Source organism: Lagenorhynchus albirostris, chromosome 4 (assembly GCF_949774975.1).
Source record: "Lagenorhynchus albirostris chromosome 4, mLagAlb1.1, whole genome shotgun sequence".
Classification (NCBI taxonomy): Eukaryota; Metazoa; Chordata; class Mammalia; order Artiodactyla; family Delphinidae; genus Lagenorhynchus; species Lagenorhynchus albirostris.
In genome coordinates this window covers 29,604,017-29,617,707 of record NC_083098.1, presented here as the reverse complement: position 1 = coordinate 29,617,707, position 13,691 = coordinate 29,604,017, and the positions used below count along the sequence as shown (strand labels likewise).

Below are 13,691 nucleotides of genomic sequence, written 5' to 3'. Positions count from 1 at the left end.
ATATCAGCTTAAAGTTCGTTTCCTAAAAGATGCCCTCCCTATCCTACTAGTCTAGGTTTCCTAGTCTTCTCCTTTTACATATTTAACAAAATTGACATTTAAATATTTGTTTTTACAATTATTTGTTTTATTTCTGACTCCACACAAGATTTATAAGCGTTATAAGATCAGGGATAAAACAGTGCCTTGCTAATGGTAGGGGCTCAATACTTGTGGAAGGAAAGAAAGTCAAGAGAGAAATAATTCATTGTGTTTGTGCCATAATGTTACTTCTGGAAAATGTTAAAATTTCTAGGAAGGTTTGTTTGTTATATTATTTCACTTTTAAAATAATTATTATTCTATATTAAAATCATTACAAATGGAAATATTTAAAATTAGTATGTGGTACATATATACAATGGAATATCACTTGGCCATAAAAGAGAATGAAATAATGCCATTTGCAGCAACATGAATGGACCTAGAGATTATCATACTAAGTGAAGTAAGTCAGAAAGGGAAAGACACATATGATATGATATCACTCATATGTGGAATTTAATTTTTTTAAAATGATATAAATGAACTTATTTACAGAACAGAAACAGACTCACAGATTTTGAATTTAGGATTACCAAAGGGGAAATGTGGTGGGGAGGGATAAATTAGGAGCTTGGTATAAACATACACACACTACTATATATAAAATAGATAACCAACAGGGACGTACTGTGTAGCACAGGGAACTCTACTCAATATTCTGTAATAACTTATATGGGAAAAGAATCTGAAAAAGAACAGATACATGTATATGTATAACTGAATCACTTTGCTATACACCTGAAACTAACACAACATTGTTAATCAACTATACTCCAATAAAATTTAAAAATAAATAAAATAAAATTAGTATTTCACCCATAATTTTAGTTTATCTGTTGCTTTCTTTACAATCATAAACTCTAGTTTTACCCGCACACAAAGTATTGTGCTGATAAATGTTTAGCGACTGGCACTTTAAGTGTGGGTCTAACATGAACATTGATTAATATTTTCATTTACATTAATGCTTAAGACAAAAGAGTGATAATGTAAGATCTTCCCTCATTTGTCAGTGAGAAGAGCACATTTTTTGCTAAGTTTTCAAATACTGGCAAAATACTGCCTCAGTTTTTAATTCCACTTACAATGTAAGGACAACAGATTGGACACATTTCAAGTTTAATAACATTATTAACATATTCTCTACCACTTACTTAAGTCTAGACAATCAGCATGACAAAAATAACCAACCCTGATTTGTAGCATTTGCCAGTCTCCATGGTGTAACTGCTGCCGTCATGGCCAATTTCAAACCATCCATGAGGTACCAAATAACACATGTGCGGTAGTGGCCAGCACTACTATACAGATATCTGTTTAATTTTTCATAATGACCGTGTTTAACAACTGGCTTGCAAAATCCCTGAAAATGTAGCAGTTGGTTCTCAAAATCCTATGATAGGGCTTCCCTGGTGGCGCAGTGGTTGAGAGTCCGCCTGCCGAGGCAGGGAACACGGTTCGTGCCCCGGTCCGGGAGGGTCCCGCCTGCTGCGGAGCGGCTGGGCCGTGTGAGCCGTGGCCGCTGAGCCTGCGCGTCCGGAGCCTGTGCTCCGCAACGGGAGAGGCCACAACAGTGAGAAGCCCGCATACAGAAAAAAAAAAAAAAAAAAACCCTACAATACAAGTCAGCTCCAGCACATCACTGTGTATCCATCCGCACATGTACATACACAGTGTGTGCATATAATTTTACTGTAGACACAATTTGTGTTTTACTTTTTCCATTTGGTTTTATTTCATTTTTCCATTATTAAACTTAGTAGTCCACTCATTGGTATACCAGAAATATATTTAAACCTACCTCTTTTGTTAGGAGCTTAGGTGATCTGTGGTTTTAAATTATAATCTATATTAAATATATGTGTACATTGTAATTTTTTCCTCTGTAGAAATATGTACCTGAAAACACTTTGAGGAATGGGAGTACGGATAAAAATATTTTTATGACTTTTGCTCTTGTAATGATCTAGAAAGATCCACATTTTATTTAGTTGGTATTTCCACATACAGAAATGTTCCCATGGCCCCAAGGTTTAGAGGGAAATTTATAATCCAGTAGCATTGTAGGACCACATTGATCACTGACATCAAACTTACCCTAAGTAATAATGGTTATACTGGTAAACAAGTGCTAATGTTTTTATTTGTTCTGGGGAAAGAGACAGTGCATTAATATTTTGGGGGTGTGTGGAGAAGGCCACATGGGGATCATGACCAGTTTCACTGCAGTCATTGTCACATGACCTACATTAGCTAAATGGCACCACCAACCCAATGTATAAATGTCTTCTCTTCCCTGAGATTGATTCTTCTGGGTTATGACTCTTCTCTAGTTCCTGTAAGAAACTAGCCCCAATCCTGCCCCACACCGCAGACTTCACATAACACGGCAACTTCAATATACCCAGGCTGTTGTTGGCTTGGCTTTGAACCACTTGTCACCACCCTTCCCTCAGAATACACTCTGTCCTCGTCCCCCTGCTTGCCTTCTGACTGAATCGCACTTTTCCTCACTTTCGGCCTTTCCTGATGCCTGGAAATGTCTTGCTGGTTCAGATCATAGGGCATACCAGACCCAGTTTGGTTTCTCTTGTACTTACACCACACTGGAGGAACTTGCATAAAAACCACTTGTGACTGATGGAGCGTTAGGACTCTCCATTGCAGAGTCTCTCTTCCTCTCCTGCTCTTTCTTACAGTGCAAACATGCATGTGTTCAGCTAACAAATATTTATCTCAGATGCAGCTGGGATAGTGTGAAAATAAGATAGACAAGCTTGATGCTGTAATGGAGCTAACATTCCAATGTGGAGAAAAACAACTAACAAGCAAATGCATAAATACCCAAAACTTTCGGATAGGGTCATGACTATTAAAAAAAGAAAAGAAAAAGAAAAAGAAAAAGCATGTAGAGCAAAAGAGGACCAGGTGGGTGGGTGGGGCACAATATCAGATGAGTTGGTAAGGGGTCTCTGAGGCAGTGGCACTTGAATGCCTGAATGGCTAATGGGGCCAACCAGATGATGCCTGAAGGGAATAATACTACAGATGGAGGGAACAGCAAATGCAAGAGATCTAAAACAAAAATGAGCCTGATGTGTTGAAGGAGAAGAGGCCCAGTGTGGCTAAAGTGTAGCTAGAGAGGGAGAGGGTAGTATGAACTGGGGTCATAGATGTAGGCAGAGTCCACACCACAAAGAGCCTTGTAGGCCATTTGATTTGATTCTTAGTAAAAGTGGAAGCTATTTAAGGATTTGGGGTTGGCTTATATTTTAAAGTGGGATGAGGGAGTTTGGGAGCAGGTAAGTCAGTTCTGTAACTAGTTCTGCAGTCCAGGTGAGAAATGATGCTGGTTCTGAACTTTGCACTGTGGGAGCAGCTGTGGAGCTGGAGGGAAGTGGACAGGCTTGGAATATGTTTAGAAGAGGCGCTAACAACCCTCTACTTATGAACTGAATGTGTGGGTGCAAAAGAAGGCGCGGAATCAAGGAATAGCAGTATTTGGGTCTGAGCAACTCTGTGTAGATGGTTATTCATTTACACAGTGGGGGAAATCTGAGTAGCAGTCGTTTTTTTTGTTGTTTGTTTGTTGATTTAGAAATCAGGAGTGTCATGCTGGACATTGCCGAATATGAGATGCAAAGTGTTGATGTGGAGTAGACACAGATCAGCATAAGTGTGGAACTCAGAGGAGAGGTCAGGGCTGAGGATATAATTTTAGGAGCCATCAGAATAGAGACGATATTTAAAGCTGGGGATTGTATACACTGCCTTGGAGGGAGTGTGTCATCAAAGAAGAGGGCAGGGGAGAAGGAACCAGCAAAGAAGATTGATAAGAAGTAGCCACTGAGGGAGTGGGGACACCAGGAGGAGTTAGTGGGTGGTGGAGAGCAAGAGGAGAAAGTGGTAAATGGTGTCGCATGCTGATTAGAAGTAAAAGAATGTCAAGTTGGGAACGTTTCACTAGCTGTGGCAATTTGGAAGTTGGGGACTTTGACAAGAAGAGTTTCAGGGGGGTGGAGGTGGGAGAATACTGATGGGAGGACAGTGAGAGGAGCATGAATATAAACTACTTTTATTTGGGGGGACAAATTTTGCTGTGGAGGCGTGGCAGAGATACTACTTGCCTTCTTCACACCTATCTTCCCCTTTTACTTTAGAAGCAAAGCCTCTTTACCTTGTCTTTGCTGCCTGGAACAAAGGCTTCATTTTCCAGCCTCCCTTGTAGTTGAAGACTGAAATGTGGTCCTAGGACTAGGTTCTTGACATAGTATTTCTAGGCAAGCTTCTTTTTTTTTTTGAAAAGTTAAAAATTCCTTAATTTTTTATTCCTGGTACTGCTATCAAAATTTACAGGGCAATATACCTGATATAATGAAAAGAAAAAGAGAAAGGCAAAGCTACAACAGATAAAAGAGCTCAGGAATGTACATATAATTGACACTACACTGCATTCATCAATAGCTGCACTTTTTGCAAACTGTGGCTATGAACAGTTGTCCTGAACAAGAAGGGTTTCCTGTTAAAGCTGCAGTAACTTTTCTGACTAAGGATCATCGTTCCTTCTGTGGCAGAGTTTTGCAGTTCCTCTAATGCATTTGGGACGACTGTCTCAAAGTAACCTGCAGCTTTCCTGACAATTCCTTGCTCTCTCTCCTGCTAAGAACTGTAGCCCTTTTCTTTGGAGTTTCTCGAAACTTCTGCTGCCCTATCCACCACTTCCACCACCAGATCCATAACCACCACCATAGGGACTTCCCGAGCTTCTTCCACCAAAACTGCCCCCCTTCATGGGTCCATAATTTGATTGCTGTTGTCCACTATAATTTCCAAAATCATTATAGCTCCCACCACCACAATAGTTACCTCCAAAATTTCCTCCTTCATTGTAACTATCATAACCTCCACCACCGCCACCATATCCACCACCTTGGTTTCCATACTCTGGCCCACCACCACCATAGCCTCCTCTACTACTGTAACCAGGACCACTGCCATAGCTACCACCATCGCCTCCAAATCCATCATATCCACCATCACCTCCTCCATGACTACCTCTGCTGCCACCACCTCTACCACCATAGCCTCCTCTTCCACCAAAGTTTCCACCACGGCCAGTTACCTCCACTGCCTCCAAAGTTTCCTCCGTGACCCACAAAGCTGCCGGATCCACCTCCACGACCTCTTTGTGATCCAGCAGACTGTATTTCTTGTTTAGAAAGGGCCTTTTTCATGTCACAATTATGCCCATTAAGAGTGTGGTATTTCTGAACAACAATCTTATCAACTGTATCATGATCATCAAAAGTTACAAAAGCAAATCCTCTCTTTTTTCCACTCTGCCTGTTTTCCTTAACTTCTGTGGTTTCAATCTTGCCATACTTTTCAAAGTAGTCTCTCAAATTATATTCTTCTGTATCTTCTTTAATACCACCAACAAAAATTTTCTTCACTGTTAGATGGGCACCAGGCTTTACAGAATCCTCTCCAGAAACAGCTCTCTTTGGTTCCACTACACGCCCATCAACCTTGTGTGGTCGAGCACACATTGCTGCATCCTCCTCTTCAACACAATAGTAAGTTACAAAACCAAAGCCCCTGGAACGTTTTGTTTGGGGGGGGGGTCTCTCATCACCACACAATCTGTAAGTGTGCCCCATTTCTCAAAATGTTCTCTTAAGCTATCTTCTGTAGTTTCAAAGCTCAGACCACCAATAAACAGTTTTCTCAACTGTTCTGGTTCCTCTGGATCAAGGACCTCCTCCCCCCGCGGCAGCAGCGATGGCCAGAGTCGGGCTGGGGGCGACTGGGCAGTGGTTTTACCTCCATTTTGAGATCGGACTCGCCTAGGCAAGCTTCCTAAAAGGAAGCAATTCAGCTGGGAGGAACACCACATTCACGTTTTTCCTGCTGCCTGGAAGGTGGGGTGTGATGACTTTACCTCAAGAGCAGCCATCCTGAGCCATGAGGTAATTTAGAGCACAACATCCAAATCCAATGCAGTGGAAAAAGTGGTAGAAGGAGTCTGATCTCTGATGACTCAATGGATTGCCTGTTTTTGCACATCTTTAGTGTGAGAGAAGAAACACATATCTTCCCCTCTTACGTTAACCACATCTACTCCTAATTAATACAGAATCAAAGCAAAGAAATGGGTTGTGGGTTGGAGATAGGCATGAGGTCAACAGATGTTTTGTTTGCTTGTCTTTAAGTCGAATGATTCACTGGGTAGGAATTAGATACTCTGATCTATTCTTTGGAAAAATTCCACAGTTATTCAAGATACCGGTTATAAAAGTTTTTGTTTCTGGATTTAGATTTAGTGTATCAGTCAGGGTTCTTGTGTCCAAGCTATAGAAACTGAGTCTGGCTGGTTTAAGCAGAAAAGGAAATGCCCGAAGGCAATCAGTGCCTAACTGAATTGTGGATGGCTGGGAAGTCAGGCTTGGACAATAGGTAGAAAGAGGCAGGCAGGACACAGGACCACAGATGCAGTCATATCATGGAATTGGTCTGTCAGAGACACCATAGCCATTGCTGATGAACTCCAGATGCCCCTTCTGCCCACACCACTCCTGGAGGCTGAATGCTATTGCCAAATAGATTCTCTGCCACCATCCCCTCCTTCTTTGTGTCATAAGTGCCTTCTTCAAAATCTGTGATGGAGTATCTGATTGACCTAACTTATGTACCCTTCTAGCTGCCAGGGAAGCTGGGAAAGAAACATTCTGGCTTTTTTAGACTTCCAGAGTGAGAGGTGCCTCCCACAAAAAGTCATATAGGGGTTCAGATGCCAGGTGAACAAAGAAACAATTAAAAAGACCAGCATGGGGGCTTCCCTGGTGGCGCAGTGGTTGAGAATCCGCCTGCCGATTCAGGGGACGCGGGTTCATGCCCCGGTCCGGGAAGATCCCATATGCCGCGGAGCGGCTGGGCCCGTGAGCCATGGCCGCTGAGCCTGCGCGTCCGGAGCCTATGCTCCGCAACGGGAGAGGCCACGGCAGTAAGAGGCCCACGTACTGCAAAAAAACCCCAAACAAACAAACAAACAAAAAAAAAGACCAGCATGGGAATGTGAATTGGTTCAGCCACTGTGGAGAACAGTATGGAGGTTCCTTAAAAAACTACAAATAGAACTACCATATGACCCAGCAATCCCACTACTGGGCATATACCCTGAGAAAACCATAATTCAAAAAGAGTCATGTACCAAAATGTTCATTGCAGCACTATTTACAATAGCCCAGAGATGGAAACAACCTAAGTGTCCATCATCGGATGAATGGATAAAGAAGATGTGGCACATATATACAATGGAATATTACTCAGCCATAAAAAGAAACGAAATTAAGCTATTTGTAATGAGGTGGATAGACCTAGAGTCTGTCATACAGAGTGAAGTAAGTCAGAAAGAAAAAGACAAATACCGTATGCTAACACATATATATGGAACTTAAGAAGAAAAAAAAATGTCATGAAGAACCTAGGGGTAAGACAGGAATAAAGACACAGACCTACTGGAGAACGAACTTGAGGATGGGGAGGGGGAAGGGTGAGCTGTGACAGGGCTAGAGAGAGTCATGGACATATACACACTAACAAACGTAAGGTAGATAGCTAGTGGGAAGCAGCCGCATGGCACAGGGATATCGGCTCCGGTGCTTTGTGACTGCCTGGAGGGGTGGGATAGGGAGGGTGGGAGGGAGGGAGACGCAAGAGGGAAGAGATATGGGAACATATGTATATGTATAACTGATTCACTTTGTTATAAAGCAGAAACTAAAACACCATTGTAAAGCAATTATACCCCAATAAAGATGTTAAAAAAAAATACCAGCAAATATCTACTACGTTTAGTTTCTTAAGTATTATAATAAATAATATTTAGTATTCATTTAAAAAGTTGACAGGTGGGCTTCCCTGGTGGCGCAGTGGTTGGGAGTCCGCCTGCCGATGCAGGGGACACGGGTTCGTGCCCCGGTCCGGGAGAATCCCACGTGCCGCGGAGAGGCTGGGCCCGTGAGCCATGGCCGCTGAGCCTGCACGTCCGGAGCCTGTGCTCCGCAATGGGAGAGGCCACAGCAGTGAGAGGCTCGCGTGCCGCAGAAAAAAAAAAAAAAAAAAAAAGTTGACAGGTAAGCGACACATACCATGGTAATTTCAATGTGGATTTTTAGGTCTATTTGGATTATGTAGTGGTGTGGGCAAAAGGGGGTATCCAGAAAGATAAGTATTTAAAACTGCAATAAATTACTAAAATATACAGAAAAAAATCAAAGGTACATTTGAATGGTAAAATCAGCTTCTGTGTCAGAGGCCTATTGTTAAGATAAGGTAAGAAAATGTAAATGTAAATGTCAAATAAAAATATTTTGTACGAGTAGAGTATACCTGTGCATGTCTTTTGAGTTCAGGGTTATGTCTACAGCATGGAAGGACAATTGGCAAATTCATCCATTATTTTTGTAAATTTTCTAGCATTAGCAATTTACCATTTATTTAGTACTTACTCTGTGTTTGGCATTGTGTGAGGTACACACATTTTCTTATTCTCACGACAACCCTTCAAGTCATCCCCCCTCTATGGCTACAAAAATTTAGGTGCAGAGAAGCCAAGTCACTTGCTAAAGGTCATGCAGCTGGTGAATGACATAAATAGGATTTTAATTCAGGTTTAATGAATGAAACGTGGGTGCAATTTAGCAAAGGAGTGCAGTAGGGCACTTAAGGAGCTCCAAAGCCTTATCCAGGTTAATTCACTTCAAGAATCATCCCAGTTTATACATTAATTAGGAGACTCTAGATGCGAGCTAGAGTTCCACATGATTTAGGTAAACGTCCATATGATTTAGTATCTTAGATGGCATATGATGATCAGCAGCAAATATGACTTGACAGTTTGTCCTTATCTATTGAAATATCTTCAGCTTTATGTTGCTAGATGTGACAATTTCCATGTACGTCAAGCTGGAGATTTATAAAAAGTGGATTTGGCCCAAATTACCTAGATGCATGTTTATGCTCATTAGATTTACCCACTTACCTTGTTAGTGGGTCAAACAATTAGTAGAATAAATAATCAAGTTTCTAGTTTAATTAGAATAGTGTCCAAACATATTGAGGGAGAAATTGACCAGAAATTCATTATATTTAAATGCATATTGAGTGGACATGTTGACCTCTCATTTTGCATATATATATATCTGATTATAGATATTATATAAGATTTATTTTCAGAATTTTATTGTCTTATAGTAGAACCTGATAATATGAATCATCATACTGGATAGCATTACCATCATGAATTAAATTAAAAAAATTTCTACTAAAGGAAATAAAAAGGACAGAAATACATTAATTCCTGTTCCATAATGACACAAGAGGGAAGGCTTACTGTTGGATAAATTGAAAAGGAAATGGTCTTTGGAGAGATAAAAATGGAATTTGTTACCTTTTAAGAGGATGTAGTTTTTTTTTTTTTCCTCTCTGCCTCTGATTTAATGCTCTTATTCAATTGTGACAGTGAAATCTATTGAAAGTGACTTTTCCCTTTCTTGCCAGTGGAGAGGAGGTGCAGGTTACTAAGCCTCTGAGGGGGCTCCCTGCATCTTGAGCTGGAGACAGGGCTTTAGTGGGTTTATGGAGACGCTGAAATCATATACAAAATGTTGAATTTAGGAATGTGTGAGTGTTTTTGTGGGAAGAGGTTCCTCCCTCTGAGGAACCTCCCTCAATTTCCACCACTGACTCAGAGAGGGGTGTGGCCCCCAAAGGGTAACCAACACTGCTGCTGAGTGGGGATCCTGTTGCCTGAACACCAAAGCAGACACTTTTGCTCTAAGTCAAAAGGGTTGCTTGAGAGTAGGTGCAGAAATGGCATCAGGATGGTATTACTTGTGATCATAAATAATAAACACATTGTTTTCAAGCATTTTAATACAAAAAATGCATTTAAAGAGAACTTTACAGTTATTAGGTCACTTTTATCTGTATTTATTCAATTAAAAACCACAGGGCTTCCCTGGTGGCACAGTAGTTGAGAGTCCGCCTGCCGATGCAGGGGACACGGGTTCGTGCCCCGGTCCGGGAGGATCCCACATGCCGCGGAGCGGCTGGGCCTGTGAGCCATGGCCGCTGAGCCTGCACGCCCAGAGCCTGCGCTCTGCAACGGGAGAGGCCACAACAGTGAGAGGCCTGCGTACCAAAAAAAAAAAAAAAAAAAAAAACCCACAGTAATCCTGTGCTAAGGCTAGATAATTAAAATTATCTTCATTTCACAGCCAAGCAAATAAAAACACAGAGGGAACAAAACCAATGACTTGTTCTAGAGATTGGAAGACTCACAGAGGTGAGCACCCTTCCCATAGTATTTGGATCAGAAGTGGGTATCTGACTCAAACTGGGTCAGTCAGAAGTCCTTGTAAGAGAGGTTGGAAGGGTGACCCAAAATCAAATTGTTTGCCCAGCAGGGCTCTGGGGTGTTGGTCTTCTGCCTATCGTAAATAGCTAATCAGGAGGAGGAGGGCTAGGGGTGAAGGGAGAAGGGGCAGGGGAGGCGGGAGAAGTGTTTTAGAGTCCAGATTCAGGCTCTTTATCTGCCCCAGATCCCTGAGACAGACTTGCATCTGTGACAGAGTTTGGAGCAGAAGTTGCATAGACTAGAGAAGACACTTGTCATTTTTGTTGGAAAATAATGCTTGAAAATGAAGTAAAGAACTCATTGAACATAACTCTGGTAGAAGTCGGGCTTTGCAAGAATCATGTGTTTGCAAGAATCATGAAATAGCAAGCAAAAAATAATTTAAAGGAATCCCAATCTTGGGTCTCTTGGGGACAATTTACAACCCATAAGAACATCTTTTAAAAAGCCACTTTCAACCTGATTCCTAGCTCCTCAGGCCTATTTTGAAACGACTCACAATGACAAATTAAAAACTCCCACTTACACTTCAACATGTGTGGATTTATGTCTCATTGTTTTCACTCCCCCCACCCCCTCTTGTTCTTTCCTCTCCTTATCTTTATTACCCATCACAAAAACTTGGAAACTTGGGAGGTGTAGGGAGGAAATTGAAGTTTTGAGAGAAACTGGTAATATTTACATGTTAAGAGATATCACTCATGCTACATATGTTTATAATAAACTTCTGGTTTTTGCCTAAACTGATATGAGCTGGTTTCTATTATTTCTAACAAAGAGTTCTAAGTAATATATTCATGGAGATGGTGGCAGAATCGAGGCGAGAACTTGGGTCTTTTGATTTAAAATTCCTTGTTCTTTTTGCACACCGTGGGTCTGTCTGCATAGTCTTCTACTGCCAGAGAATTGAGGATTCCTTAATCCTCTGAGTACTTTTAAAACAGTTTTGGATTTCTTATTAGTCTGTGAACTCCATGAGGGTAGGTATTGTGTCTGTCTTGTTCACTTCTGTATTTTCAATGCCTAACACATTGTTGATGTGTGAAAAATTGTTGGTGCTCAAAAAATTATTGAAAGAATGAAGCCTCCATCTTTATTTTGTTTTTTAAAATTGTAATCTTATTTACATTTGTGGAGTATCTTGACAGAAAATTGTAGTAGATGAATATGAACTGTATAAATACAATTGCTATTAAAGCTGCCTTTCAGGATAAAATATTAAATTTCTGATAATTCTTCATTATTGTTTCTGTTTTTTTCCCCTTTGTGGTTTATATCTCAAGGGAAACTTTTCTAATTAACTGTGATTTCTGTTGAAAGCTCTTTACTCAAAGAAGGCAGTCGGTCTTATCTTCAAGTTAAGACTTCTGGTTACATGTTAACACGAAGGGGAGTGGAAGCTAATTTTGCTAATCAGAAACAGCTATAGTTACATAGCTCAGGCCCCAAATTATGGTATGGACAATGGGGAAAAAGATTGATGAAACAATATTTCAAGCTATGTTTTCTACACATATTGCAATGAATTGCATTATGATGAATACAAATCATAATAGACTTGGTTGAAAGCCCAATAAGTGTGTTGTGTCATAGTGACAATTGCATTGGGCTGTGAAAAATCTTCCTTGAGATTTGAAAAATCCTTGACTTCTTGCTCTTATAGCCTAATAACATTTGTAGCAGAAGCAACTTAACCTTAATATCTACTTTATTCTTCTAAGAAATACCTTTCTGACCCATACGCCCAAAGGAACTGAATTTCTTCTCCCAGGAAATCAGGACTTCCTGCCTCTCTCCCTACCATTCTTTAGATCTTGGATTCAGAAGGAAGTAGACATAATATTCCAGGGGAATGAAGGTAGGCACGGTATCCTTCTTGATCTCTCAGACTGGGTTGAGTTGTTCAGTATGGAGCAGAGAGTGGTCTGGACTGAAAGATCAGGTTCAAAACTTACCTCTGGGACTTCCTAGCTTTGTGACCTCCAGCAAGTAAATTACTTTTTCTGATAATAAATTTCCTCAACTGTAAAACAGGAGTAATGATACCTTTACAGGTTTATTGCTAAATGAGGTGATACGTTAAATACCCGGTACATGTTGACCTCCAAAAAGGAGTGCTTTCTCCTTTTCCTCCCCAATAACTCTCCTTCGCTCAATTTTGTGCCTCCATGAAGAAAAGCCTGTGACTTTCACTAAGCCTTTCGAGGTTTTTCTCTGAAAAGATACCTTCCTTTGACTCTTGGGAAGACTTGCAGAGACTGCAGAGGCTCACCTCTCTCCTGCATCTGTGTCTCTGGGGCACTGGGACTCTACAGCCTGGTGAGCTTGCAGGGAAAACATCATGTTCAGAACTCTCCAATGACCTTGCTCACTCAAGCCCTTGAGTACCAGGTTACAGGCAAATGGTCAGCCACGTTGATACCTATTCTACTTTTCTTGTATAAGGAGCTGATAAAGTGGCATAGGATCATGGATTACAACAGGCGATGATTGAGTGAAAAGGTCATCTTTTAAATATTTAATAATAATTTAGACTTGCATGTTAAGATAATTTTCCCAAACTAGGATAAATTTTTAATAGAAAGTGGGTATTAGAGCAAGGCAAATTTTACATCATGCCAAAAAACTTCATTTAGATCATTTTCACACACAAGTAAATTATATTATTGATAGCTATGGCTTATTATACCTGCTAAGATATAAGCAAAAAGTTTAACCTCTTAATGGAATGGAGTCACTAATTCCCTCAGATTCCATGGTTCTTTATAAAAGGGGAGAATTGACTTTTGACTTCTGCAGTATATATTTTCTGCAAGTTAATCTCCTTTCTACCTCGGGTAGCATGGCCAAACATCTCGGTTTGCCCAGGACAGTCTTGTCTGGAGACTTTTGTTGTGGTTTAATTATTAATATACTCCCCCCTCCCCACCACACACACCAAATGTGGTTTGAACAATGCGATTTTATGAGTACGTTAACCTTGGAGAATTACATTTGATATTTTTCCTTTGGAATTTCAGAAGTAAACTTGAAATTTCAGTTTTACCTTTAGAACAGGAGTTCTATGGATAGAAATCAGAATTTGAGGGGTCTGTGAACTTGGATAGAAAAAAAATATGCTTCTATTACATCTAACTCTAATTGCCCTTCAATTATGAATGCAGGTGACAAACTACAGCAGTGCAAG

At 40.6% G+C, this 13,691-nt stretch overlaps 1 pseudogene; it reads right to left on the bottom strand.

Annotated features, from left to right (window-relative positions):
• Window positions 1-4,746: 4,746 nt before the first annotated feature.
• On the bottom strand, window positions 4,747-5,913 carry LOC132519219 (heterogeneous nuclear ribonucleoprotein A3-like; annotated as a pseudogene).
• Window positions 5,914-13,691: the final 7,778 nt, after the last annotated feature.